Source organism: Chelonia mydas, chromosome 6 (genome assembly GCF_015237465.2).
Source record: "Chelonia mydas isolate rCheMyd1 chromosome 6, rCheMyd1.pri.v2, whole genome shotgun sequence".
Taxonomy (NCBI): Eukaryota; Metazoa; Chordata; order Testudines; family Cheloniidae; genus Chelonia; species Chelonia mydas.
In genome coordinates, this window is record NC_051246.2 from 12881277 (window position 1) to 12893333 (window position 12057).

A 12057-nucleotide genomic window follows, 5' to 3' on the forward strand; every position below is an offset into this window, starting at 1 on the left:
GTTAAGAATAGTTCCTGGCTTTGGGGGAAAACAGATTCCCCACTTGTCACCTGTGCACTGTCCTCCTCCTCCTCCTCCTCTTCGTCCTCCAAAATCTCATCCTCCTTGCTCCATGCTACTCCCCCCTTGCAGGTGTCCACGGACAGTGGTGGGGTAGTGGTGTCGTCACCCCCATAATGACATGCAGCTCACTGTAGAAGCGGCATGTATGGGGCTGTGACCCAGAGCGCCTGTTCGCCTCCCTGGCTTTTTGGTACGCTTGCCTGAGCTCCTTGATTTTTGTATGACACTGTTCTGTGTCCCTGGAGTAGCCTCTTTCCGTCATGGCCCTGGAGACTTTAGCATACGTACGTGCGTTCCTTTTTTTGGAACATAGTTCTGCCATAACAGATTCATCTCCCCAACATGCAATGAGATCCAGTACCTCCCGTTCGGACCATGCTGGAGCTCGTCTGCGAATCCGGGACTGCGTGGTCTCTTGAGATGGTGGACTCTGCATGGTCGCCTGTGATGGTGTACTGTGCTGATGGTCACCTGTGCTGATGGTGACCAAACAGGAAATTCAAAAGTTCCCAGGGCTTTTACTACCTACCTGGCTAGTGCATCAGAGTTCAGAGTGTTGTCCAGAGCAGTCACAAGGGAGCATTCTGGGATAGCTCCTGGAGGCCAATATCGTCAAATTGCGTCCACAGTATCTGTAACCCAGAACTGCGATCTCGATTTTAGTGCTACTCCACTTGCCGAGGTGGAGTACAGAAATCGGAGTAAATGAGTAAAGGACACTTTACTTTTCAAGTTACTGGGAGAACTCTTCATCTGTGCAATAATATCTCCACTTCCATTCCTTTTAAATTCTAGAATTCCATCACAGAAACGCCAACTCTCCATTTGATCAAGTTTTTGGAAAGATATAAAATGGTTCCCAGTGTTGTATGTTATCCTAACAGTTTTGTACTTGTAATGACAGCACCTTTGCTTTAATAAATGCTAAGGTTTATTCAAATCACTTTGATGTTTTCTACTGAACTAAACAATATTTGGAACACTATTTTTAATATTAATCTTATATCCAACTTGCATGGAAAGGAGTTAAAGAAAGGGCAGGCAAAGGATTTATCTGCCCTTGGGATATTTCTTCTTCTGAACAGTCAATGCATGTATCTGAAAAAATGCAATACAGTACTTTAATATAACACGGCAAATGCATTTTGTTTTTTCTCAACTTACTTGCCATCATGCACAGAAATCGTTGGTGGAAACAGCTGAGGGTCACATTTTAGAATTTGTCTGTGATTGGACTTAACCTCCAGTGTAATGAATAAGATGCATGGTTCACCATTCGTGAGATGACATTTACTCAATTGATATATGTTGCACTTGTTCACTTAGACTCTGAAATTGTAAAATAAGCAAAAAAGCTACTAGTTATTACACTACAAATATTTTAATTAACCAATTCCTGCTTTTGTTGTTAGTGCTGATCACTAGTGACACCTGTATTTACTCATTCCTAAGGGTTTTCATTATAAGACGCCATTTTGTGCAGAAGGAAATTTTCTTCACCAATTTTCTTTACTGCAGAGAATTCATACATAATTTGGTGCTGTGTCTGCCTCTCCATAAAAAGTTCTCCTGGTCTGTAATCTTGACACAACCAACTACTGCACCACACATCCGCATGGAAGGGGAACTTTGGTAAAGGTGATTGTGCAGAAAGGTCAGGAAATGGCTTCAGAAATTCATAGATATTTAGGCCAGAAGAGACCAGTCAATCATCTATATCATCTGCATAACACAGGCCATGACATGTCAATGTATTACCCCTGTATGGAGCTCAACAACTTGTGTTTTGGCTAAAAAATCTTCCATAAAGGTGTCACGACGGGTTTTGAAGACATCAGGAGCTGGAGAATCCATCACTTCCCTTGGGAGTTTGTCCCAATGGTTGATCATCCTCACTGTAGAAAATTTGTCCTTATTTCCAGTTTGAATTAGTCTTTCTTCAGCTTCCAGCCATCTGGTCCTTTTCTGAAGTGTAGGAGGAGCATTTCGGGGGGAGGGGACAAGAAAGTGGGTTTTCAGGCACTGACCCTGGATACAAATGTTTATTAGCCAAGGACGTGGAAGTCTACTTTATGTGGGAGCCATTTCCACCCCACCCCTCCTCTGCAAACAGGGCTGTATTTATTTCCCAAGCCCAAGTCCAACTGCCATAACTGCCATTTTGGAATGTCCTATTCTCCTACCTCCCCCACCACAATCCAGGATTACTGTTACCCCAAAAATGGCTTTTGGGGCACTGCTTTATAACCTGCCTATTTCCCCATTAGTCTGTTCTTCATGAGGTAAAAGTTCCTGGGGTTCTAACGAAACACTAAGGGAAATGGATATAACCTTCTGCTAAAGTAATTGACACAGGCAATATTCTTTCCAAAACAAAGTATCTTATTGATATAACCAATAATCCCTAATAAAGTGTATCCAAAACACCTCAATAAGGCACAAAATCCCTGAGACAAAAATCCCATATTGCAAATTAAAGAACACTTAAACTACAATAGCATATAGCTCAAATGATTCTAAGCAAAGCAATTCATTGGATGTAGCCAATTTGCAACAAATCGCTGACAACAGATCTTAAATTACTTTAAAGTTTACATATGTATACACTGGCGCTGCATGGGGGTCGCACTGAGGGCCTTGTAGTGCCCCCAGCCCGCTCCCTGAGCTCCAGGGGAGGGGCCGTCCAGAGCACCCAGTGGCATAGCCACGCAGCCCAGCCCACCACCGGAGCGCAGGGGCCAGACCAGGGACACCTTCCCGGCCTCAGGTAAGGTGGGATGGGGCCGGGGGGAAGGGCAGTATGGGGAGATCGTGGGGGTCCCGGACGAGGGGTTGGGCGGGGAAGGTTCATGTGGAGAGTCCCCAGGGCTAGGGGTGATGCGGGGAGGGGTCACATGTGGAGGTCACGTGGCCCCCTTAGGGTGGTGCCTCCTTAGCCTCCTTCCCCACTAACCGCTGCTGTAAGTATACTTAAAACACGCACACGCACACACACACACACACACTTAAAGCATACACGTACTAACCCTATATACTATCCTATACAGTAAACCATAATTAGAAGAATATTAAGCTTACGCTATAAATCTGTTGCTGTTTTCTTTTAAAAGTCAAATCACTGCTGCAGCTGCTGTTCAATTCCCTCTGCCCTACTCCCGCTTTCTTTTCTATCTCTGCCGCAGTTCTTCTTTGGCTCTTCTTGCTGGCTCCCCGGCTCTTCCTGCACGCCTCTCTCCTTTTCAGGGGCAGCCTCTGGACTCCGAAACTATTGCTGGCAACTGGCCTTTTACGATTATGCTACATTGTACCTCTTTCTTTATGTATCTTCCTATTCATAGAAACAGTTCCCTCACTTGCACATGCTCAGCCTTGACCACTACCCCAGAATTCGGATTGACAGCTCTGACCTTTAAAACAAGTGGTGACCAGGACGAGTGGCTTCCGACCAACCAGACTGACCTGTCCGTCCCCCCTTACTGCACATGCCCAATAGTTGCCGATCTCGCACGGTGCTCCCTGTTATCCTTTACCCCAGCGCTGTGACTCTGCAGAGACACGTCCGCACACACTTGGCTCTTAGCCAGCGGCCAGCGCAACGTTTTCTCTTCTTTTTTTCTGAAGAAATCCAAAGTTCTTACTGAGCCGGCTCCAAGCCCGCGGCAGCCGTCGCAGGGCGAAGTGACTTCTCCTTACTCCGAACGGAGATCAGAACTACACAGCAGGGGCTGGAGAATTGGCTCTGGTGATACCGTGTTCACTCCCTTCGCCCTCCCCCATCCAGCCCCGTGGGGAGGAGAACAGCGAACTGCCAGCCTGGACTGGGGAGGGACCATTCGCACCCTGAGACGGGGGGGATGGCAAATAAGGTAACCGCAGAGATTTTTCTTGACATTCCTGACAGCAAAATGAAAACAAAAATGAAATGGGCTCCCCCGTGACTTTATCGCCCCTGCTCCTGCCGCCAGCGAGATGGTTCCATCCAGAGCAGAGCAAGGCACTAAACTCCCAGCTCGTGGGACGAACCATTTCCCTTTGGGAGGAGGAGCTCATGCAGCGTAAAATGCCAAAGGTTCAAAACTGACCTGTTTAATTTTGTTCCTCTATATATTTAAATCCAGATGCTTTAAAAGTTTTCTCTTCTCTTTAGTGAAGTGGGGGAGTATTTACCAAACCAATAGATTTGAAGATCTTGTTAGGGATCCTTCCACCCACCCAGCGGAGAATGGGCCCTGCCAAAGTGGCAGTTATGGCAGTTGGACAGACCCCTCCCCCAGCCCGTCCTGGTCAGCCCTGGCCTGGGGGGACTTTAATCCCTTCAATCCATGGCAGGGTAGAGGTTAATTGGGTCTGTCTGTCCTGTCTCCACTGCGGCAAGAGAAGCCACCAGTCCTGACTCCTGTTCTAACGGACAACAACCCCCAACGCAGGGTGAGAGCCCAGGAATCGAGATGGCGGGGAAATTTCACTGAAATTTCTGTCAGAAAATCCCATTCAGAGTAAACCAGTTTCTTTCTTGAAATCATAACAAGGGGGATGAAAGTTCTTTGCAAAAATATTTTGTTTCAAAACAAAAGCATCTCCTGTTTCTCACAGTGTGTTAAATTGTCTCGTCGCACACAAAGAGGAAACACTTACATCTCGAAAATTAGATGAGATGCTTCAGTCTGAGCTAAGTAGTTGCTGCTCTTAACAATTTCAAAATAAAAACATACCAATAAAATAGAATATTTCAGCTATTCTATGATGTCATAATCTGATCGGAGTACACGTGATAGGACACCTCATATTATGCACTTCTCGTAGAGACACTCTCCAATGGATCCCCATCCTCTATCCACCGTGAGGTAGGTAGGAGAGGATCATTATTATTCCTACTTGAAAGAGGGAGAAGCTAAGGCTGAGAAAGGAGAATTGACTTGTCTTAGGTCACACAGCCAGTCAGCAGCAGAGTTGGGAATAGGACTCAAGAGCCCTGATTTTCAAACTAACCATCGGATCTTGAATTTCATACATTGAATGACCTGAATAAAGTGCTCTCAAATGAGCTCCAGATCAACAACACTAGACAGGAATTATTCAGCAAGTATTTTAGGAGAACTGGAATGTTAGAGAGAATCATGAACTGCTCAGAGACAATTAATGCAGAGAAGCAGCAAAATTCGTCAAACATATGACTGGTTATGACTTATTTACTTGGTCTTAAAAGAGAACAACAAGAACCTGAGTCTCCTCCCCGTCAATAACCCCCTGCTCAGGCAGTCAGGGTAGAGACTGAGGACAGAAGGCTGAGGGTTCTCACCAGAGAGCCCAAAGGATGGCCCAGGTCACTGGTGGGGATCACTGCCCGAGCACTATTTCAGCCCCACATTTTTGGGGGGACCTCCCACAATGGGAGCTGCAGAGCACTCCCCCACAACACACACACACACACACCTCCTGGTGTTGGGAGGGGAACAGGAGAAAGGACAAAAGAAGCAAAAGAAGAACAGAAAGGAGAGAGGGATGGAGGAAAAGGTGAAACAAAAAGGACAAACCCTAATGTCCCCACTAAGCCCTGGTCTACAGTAGGAGTTGAGGTCGAATTTAGCAGCATTAAATCGATTTAACCCTGCACCCGTCCACACTATGGGTATGTCTACACTACAAAATTAGGTTGAATTTATAGAAGTCGGTTTTGTAGAAAGCGTTTTTATACAGTTGATTGTGTGTGTCCCCACACAAATGCTCTAAGTGCATGTAGTCAGTGGAGTGTATCCACAGTACCGAGGCAACCGTCGACTTCCGGAGCGTTGCACTGTGGGTGGCTATCCCACAGTTCCCGCAGTCTCTGCCGCCCATTTGAATCCTGGGTAGAAATCCCAGTGCTTTATGGGGCTGAAACATTGTCGCGGGTGGTTCTGGGTACATGTCGCCAGGCCCCCGTTCCCTCCCTCCCTCTGTGAAAGCAACGGCAGACAATCGTTTTGCACCTTTTTTCTTGAGTTACCTGTGCAGACGCCATACCACGGCAAGCATGGAGCCCGCTCAGCTAACCGTCACCGTATGTCTCCTGGGTGCTGGCAGACGCGGTACTGCATTGCTACACAGCAGCAGTTTATTGCCTTTTGGCAGCAGACAGTGCAGTATGACTGGTAGCCGTTGTCGACGTAGTCCTGGGTGCTCTTTTAACTGGGCGCCTGGGCAAACATGGGAGTGACTCAGCCAGGTCATTTCCCTTGTTTCGTCTCATGGAGATTCAGTCCCACCGGCAGTGCACTGTCTTTCAACCTCCAGCCAGCAGAAGATGATGGTTAATCGTCATACTGCACAGTCTTCTGCCGAGCACCCAGGAGATGATGATGGCTAGCGGTTGTACTGCAGAGTCTGTTGCCAGCAAGATTTATAAACATAGATGAAGTGGCTCAAAACAAGAAATAGACCAGATTTGTTTTATATTCATTTTCTCCTCCCTCCCTCCTTCCCTCTGTGAAACCAACGGCCTGCTAAACCCAGTTTTGAGTTCTATCCTTGAGGTTTTGAGTTCTATTCTTGAGGGGGCCATTCAGTTTCTCGCAAAGCCACCCCCTTTGTTGATTTTAATTCCCTGTAAGCCAACCCTGTAAATCATGTCGTCAGTTGCCCCTCCCTCCGTCAGGGCAACGGCAGCCAATCGTTCCTCGCCTTTTTTCTGTGCAGACGCCATATCACGGCAAGCATGGAGCCCGCTCAGATCACTTTGGCAATTAGGAGCACATTAAACACCACACGCATTATCCAGCAGTATATGCAGCACCAGAACCTGGCAAAGTGATACCGGGCGAGTAGGCGACGTCAGCGCGGTGACATGAGTGATGAGGACATGGACACAGACTTCTCTCAAAGCAAGGGCCCTGGCAATGTGGACATCATGGTGCTACTGGGGCAGGTTCATGTGGTGGAACGCCGATTCTGGGCCCGGGAAACAAGCACAGACTGGTGGGACTGCATAGTGTTGCAGGTCTGGGACAATTCCCAGTGGTTGCGAAACTTTCGCATGCGTAAGGGCACTTTCATGGAACTTTGTCACTTGCTTTCCCTTGCCCTGAGGCGCAAAAATACCAAGATGAGAGCAGCCCTCACAGTTGAGAAGCGAGTGGCAATAGCCCTGTGGAAGCTTGCAACGCCAGACAGCTACTGGTCAGTCGGGAATCAATTTGGAGTGGGCAAATCTACTGTGGGGGCTGCTGTGATGCAAGTAGCCAATGCAATCAAAGATCTGCTGATATCAAGGGTAGTGACCCTGGGAAATATGCAGGCCATAGTGGATGGCTTTGCTGCAATGGGATTCCCAAACTGTGGTGGGGCCATAGACGGAACCCATATCCCTATCTTGGCACCGGAGCACCAGGCCGGCGAGTACATAAACCGCAAGGGGTACTTTTCAATAGTGCTGCAAGCACTGGTGGATCACAAGGGACGTTTCACCAACATCAACGTGGGATGGCCCGGAAAGTTACATGACGCTCGCATCTTCAGGAACTCTGGTCTGTTTCAAAAGCTGCAGGAAGGGACTTTCTTCCCAGACCAGAAAATAACCTGTTGGGAATGTTGAAATGCCTATAGTTATCCTTGGGGACCCAGCCTACCCCTTAATGCCATGGCTCATGAAGCCGTACACAGGCAGCCCGGACAGTAGTCAGGAGCTGTTCAACTACAGGCTGAGCAAGTGCAGAATGGTGGTAGACCGTGCATTTGGATGTTTAAAAGCGATTAGACCTCAGCGAAACCAATATTCCCACTGTTATTACTGCTTGCTGTGCGCTCCACAATATCTGTGAGAGTAAGGGGGAGACATTTATGGCGGGGTGAGAGGTTGAGGCAAATTGCCTGGCAGTCCGGTTTCGCACAGCCAGACACCAGGGCGGTTAGAAGAGCACAGGAGGGCACGGTGCACATCAGAGAAGCTTTGAAAACCAGTTTCATGACTGGACAGGCTACGGTGTGAAAGTTCTGTTTGTTTCTCCTTGATGAAACCCCCCGCCCCTTGGTTCACTCTACTTCCCTGTAAGCTAACCACCCTCCCCTCCTCCCTTCGATCACCGCTTGCAGAGGCAATAAAGTCATTGTTGCTTCACGTTCATGCATTCTTTATTCATTCATCACACAAATAGGGGGATAACTTCCAAGGTAGCCCAGGAAGGGTGGTGGAGGACGGAAGGACAAGGTCACACAGCACTTTAAAAGTTTAAAACTTTAAAACTTATTGAATGCCAGCCTTCTGTTGCTTGGGCAATCCTCTGGGGTGGAGTGGCTGGGTGGCCGGAGGCCCCCGCACCGCGTTCTAGGGTGTCTGGGTGAGGAGGCTATGGAACTTGGGGAGGAGGGCGGTTGGTTACACAGGGGCTGTAGTGGCGGTCTGTGCTCCAGCTGCCTTTCCTGCAGCTCAACCATACGCTGGAGTGTATTAGTTTGATCCTCCAGCAGCCTCAGCATTGAATCCTGCCTCCTCTCATCACGCTGCCGCCACCTTTCAGCTTCAGCCCTCTCTTCAGCCCACCACTTACTCTCTTCAGCCCGCCACCTCTCCTCCCAGTCATTTTGTGCTTTCCTGCACTCTGACATTGTCTGCCTCCACGCATTCGTCTGTGCTCTGTCAGTGTGGGAGGACAGCATGAGCTCAGAGAACATTTCATCACAAGTGCATTTTTTTCGCCTTCTAATCTTCACTAGCCTCTGGGAAGGAGAAGATCCTGTGATCCTTGAAACACATGCAGCTGGTGGAGAAAAAAAAAAGAGGCAGTGGTATTTAAAAAGACACATTTTCTAGAACGATGGGTACACTCTTTCACGGTAAACCTTGCTGTTAACATTACATACATAGCACATGTGCTTTCGTTCCAAGGTCACATTTTGCCTCCCCCCACCACGTGGCTAGCCCCTCATTCCCCTCACCCCCTTTCCCCGGCTAACAGCGGGGAACATTTCTGTTCAGCCACAGGCAAACAGACCAGCATGAACGGGCACCTCTGAATGTCCCCTTAAGAAAAGCACCCTATTTCAACCAGGTGACCATGAATGATTTCACTCTCCTGAGGATAACACAGAGAGATAAAGAACGGATGTTGTTTGAATGCCAGCAAACATACACTGCAATGCTTTGTTCTACAATGATTCATGAGTACGTGTTACTGGCCTGGTGTGGTAAAGTGTCCTACCATGGTGGGCAGAATAAGGCTGCCCTCCCCAGAAACCTTTTGCAAAGGCTTTGGGACTACATCCAGGAGAGCCGGAAATGCCAGGGCAAATTAATCATTAAACATGCTTGCTTTTAAACCATGTATAGTATTTTAAAAGGTACACTCACCAGAGGTCCCTTCTCCGCCTGGCGGGTCCAGGAGGCAGCCTTGGGAGGGTTCGGGGGGTACTGGCTCCAGGTCCAGGGTGAGAAACAGTTCCTGGCTGTTGGGAAAACCGGTTTCTCCGCTTGCTTGCTGTGAGCTATCTACAACTTCATCATCATCATCTTCCTAGTCCCCAAAACCTGCTTCTGTGTTGCCTCCATCTCCATTGAAGGAGTCAAACAACACGGCTGGGGTAGTGGTGGCTGAACCCCCTAAAATGGCATGCAGCTCATCATAGAAGCAGCATGTTTGGGGCTCGGACCCGGAGCAGCCGTTTGCCTGGAGCTCTTTTGCGATTCTGGGACTCCATCATGCTCACCTCTGCTGATGAGCTCTGGCCAGCGTGGCAAGCTGCAGGTGACCATGCAAACAGGAAACTGAAATTCAAAAGTTTGTGGGCCTTTTCCTGTCTACCAGGCCAGTGCATCTGAGTTGAGAGTGCTGTCCAGAGCGGTCACAATAGAGCACTCTGGGATAGCTCCCAGAGGCCAATACCGTCTAACTGCATCCACAGTACCCCAAATTCGACCCAGCAAGGCTGATTTCAGTGCTAATCCACTTGTCAGGGGTGGAGTAAGGAAATCGATTTTAAGAGCCCTTTAAGTCGAAAAAAAGGGCTTCATCATGTGGACGGGTGCATGTTTACATCGATTTAACACTGCTAAATTCGACCTAAACTCCTCGTGTAGACCAGGGCTACGAAGCCCTTTTTTTCGACTTAAAGAGCTCTTAAAATCGATTTCCTTACTCCACCCCCCATTTTAGGGGGTTCAGCCACCACTACCCCAGCCGTGTTGTTTGACTCCTTCAATGGAGATGGAGGCAACACAGAATCAGGTTTTGGGGACTAGGAAGATGATGATGATGAAGTTGTAGATAGCTCACAGCAAGCAAGCGGAGAAACCGGTTTTCCCAACAGCCAGGAACTGTTTCTCACCCTGGACCTGGAGCCAGTACCCCCCGAACCCTCCCAAGGCTGCCTCCTGGACCCGCCAGGCGGAGAAGGGACCTCTGGTGAGTGTACCTTTTAAAATACTATACATGGTTTAAAAGCAAGCATGTTTAATGATTAATTTGCCCTGGCATTTCCGGCTCTCCTGGATGTACTCCCAAAGCCTTTGCAAAAGGTTTCTGGGGAGGGCAGCCTTATTCTGCCCACCATGGTAGGACACTTTACAACACCAGGCCAGCAGCACGTACTCGGGAATCATTGTAGAACAAAGCATTGCAGTGTATGTTTGCTGGCATTCAAACAACATCCGTTCTTTATCTCTCTGTGTTATCCTCAGGAGAGTGAAATCATTCATGGTCACCTGGTTGAAATAGGGTGCTTTTCTTAAGGGGACATTCAGAGGTGCCCGTTCATGCTGGTCTGTTTGCCTGTGGCTGAACAGGAATGTTCCCCGCTGTTAGCCACGGAGAGGGGGGAAGGAGGGAGGGGCTAGCCACGTGGTGGGGGGAGTCAAAATACGACCTTGGAACGAAAGCACATGTGCTATGTATGTAATGTTAACAGCAAGGTTTACTGTGAAAGAATGTACCCATTGTTCTAGAAAATGTGTCTTTTTAAATACCACTGCCTCTTTTTTTTTCTCCACCAGCTGCATGTGTTTCAAGGATCACAGAATCTTCTCCTTCCCAGAGGCTAGTGAAGATTAGAAAGAAAAAAAAACGCACTCGTGATGAAATGTTCTCTGAGCTCATGCTGTCCTCCCACACTGACAGAGCACAGACGAATGCGTGGAGGCAGACAATGTCAGAGTGCAGGAAAGCACAAAATGACTGGGAGGAGAGGTGGCGGGCTGAAGAGAGTAAGTGGTGGGCTGAAGAGAGGGCTGAAGCTGAAAGGTGGTGGCAGCGTGATGAGAGGAGGCAGGATTCAATGCTGAGGCTGCTGGAGGATCAAACTAATACACTCCAGCGTATGGTTGAGCTGCAGGAAAGGCAGCTGGAGCACAGACCACCGCTACAGCCCCTGTGTAACCAACCGCCCTCCTCCCCAAGTTCCATAGCCTCCTCACCCAGATGCCCTAGAACGCAGTGGGGGGGCCTCCGGTCACCCAGCCACTCCACCCCAGAGGATTGCCCAAGCAACAGAAGGCTGGCATTCAATAAGTTTTAAAGTTTTAAACTTTTAAAGTGCTGTGTGACCTTGTCCTTCCGTCCTCCACCACCCTTCCTGGGCTACCTTGGAAGTTATCCCCCTATTTGTGTGATGAATGAATAAAGAATGCATGAACGTGAAGCAACAATGACTTTATTGCCTCTGCAAGCGGTGATCGAAGGGAGGAGGGGAGGGTGGTTAGCTTACAGGGAAGTAGAGTGAACCAAGGGGCGGGGGGTTTCATCAAGGAGAAACAAACAGAACTTTCACACCGTAGCCTGGACAGTCATGAAACTGGTTTTCAAAGCTTCTCTAATGTGCACCGTGCCCTCCTGTGCTCTTCTAACCGCCCTGGTGTCTGGCTGTGCGAAACCAGACTGCCAGGCGATTTGCCTCAACCTCTCACCCCGCCATAAACATCTCCCCCTTACTCTCACAGATATTGTGGAGCGCACAGCAAGCAGGAATAACAGTGGGAATATTGGTTTCGCTGAGGTCTAATCGCTTCTAAACGTCCAAATGCACGGTCTA